Raw genomic sequence first — 2,096 nt, forward strand, 5'->3', positions numbered from 1 at the left:
ACACTCACACAAAAACAAACACAAAACAAACAGAGAAGTAAAACGAAAACACATTAACACACTCTTTTATTCACTAGTCTTACTCTTGAAATGTTGCATCATAAAATAGTAAAATAATAAAGTTGCATCATAAAATGTGACGTAAGTAAACTAGGGTCCGATTCACGAAGGTGGTATATTGAAACCATGGTTTAAACCATGGACAATTTGTATGGAGCGCCAAGTGTTGCATGGCCTATTTCTTTACGATATCTGTCATTTTGTCGACAAAATGATCGTTCGTAACGAAATGACAACATTTCGTCGACAAAATGATCATTTCGTTAACGAAATGGTAATTTCGTCGTGAATTCGGGCCAAAGTGTTACAAAAACTTTTCCCACTTTTGATCCTTAATAGTTCGAAAACTACATATCATGTTATCTTGTATTACAAGATAACACTGTTACTAGATAAGGAATAGGGTACAATGTAGTTTCATTAAATCCATGACTGAATTTAAAGTTAAGTTCCAGATTAAGGTCATATTTGAACCCTCTGTACAAAATTTAACGGGTACCAATGATGTGTATGTGAGTGTGTGCTTAAAATGACCCTGAACAATAAACATGAATACCACCTTTTCAGAGCTCTGCTGACTAGGGTTCTGGTGTGATGCTCCAAGGCACATGAATGAATAATTCATGATGGATTGCCGTGGGAACTGTTGGTCTGAATTCACGGTTAAGGGAAAAATGCATGCACATGAAAAAAAAAACATATAAGCACATGTTTTTATACGTTTTCACACACCACATTTTAGGATGAATAAAAACTATCGTAGCTGTGATAGTGGAATTTCTCATTAATGTGCATTAGAGCATTCAAACCCTGGTCATTGTGTAGGACCATTGTCTCGGCGTTAACCACACGCTCGCATACACACCAATCGAGCCCTGTGCCACGTTCAAGATTTGTACAGAGCGTAGAAAATAAAGCAAAATCTGAACCCTAACTTTAAAGATAAATCTTGAATTTGATGACACTGACTGAATTATGTTTTCATTTTTAAATTACCTCCAGCAAAACTGTACACTATTCAGCTATTGCTCATATCAATGTCAGTGTAATCTGATACACTGTATATTGTTTTTGAGCTACTACGGATCAAAAGTGGGATTTATTTTTTGTGTGTGTGTTTATAACGCCATAACTTATCACGTTTTGTAAGAAAACCTCTCCACAGTCAAAACCTGTGCGTCAAGAAATATAAGTCACCACAAGAGAAGTATCAAGTTCGAATCAAATTAAATCAAATCAAATGAGTAAGCAGGCGGACCTGTCACACGACAGTTATTGATAACGTCTTCGGAATCTGGGATTTGATCACATGGACAGAGGTCAGACAGCCTGTAATGTCCAATTAATGACCATTATTTTATACTTGGAGATTAATATCTCTGGTGTTTGATTGGGATCTCCACACTCCCAATTAAAATCGATATCATTATTTCCGTACTCTTTAATTTCACTTTTCCTATTAATAACATATCAATATGTGGTTGCCTCAGAGAAACTACATACTCGCACATACACGCACACACACACACACACACACACACATACACACACATACACAAGAAAATCAGAAGAGAAACCAAGAGATATGCAAGTAGAAATAAATTGACGCCCAACTTGATATAAACACCATCACAGTTCTTGTCGAGCCGCTTTGTACATCAGTTCGTATTCATCATGAGTTATACAGTTTTCATTCAGTACTTGTGCGGTAAGTCAAAGAATAACGAAATTATGTCATTGAATAGTAATTGCCAACAACAATGAATTTTTGTACAAGAAAAGAACACATGTCATTCATTATGCCCACTTGACTTCCTTTTATCGTTTTTTTTTTTTTGCGTCACAACGTGTTGCTCGACCAACAGAGTGGGAACGGACTTTTGTGAGATTCTTTATGATTCCCGCAGACGAAAGAAGATGAGGCTCATACGGTGTAAAAAAAAAGCACGACAAACCAGATCAAATCTTCATGATCTCTGAGAGAGTTTTGTATGCTATGAAAGGAACGCCCATAGCACAGTAACGCGTTAATGTTT

The sequence above is a fragment of the Diadema antillarum genome, unplaced genomic scaffold, assembly GCF_040938485.1.
Source record: "Diadema antillarum isolate AM-2024a unplaced genomic scaffold, OU_Dant_1.0 seq00000606_RagTag, whole genome shotgun sequence".
Lineage (NCBI taxonomy): Eukaryota > Metazoa > Echinodermata > Echinoidea > Diadematoida > Diadematidae > Diadema > Diadema antillarum.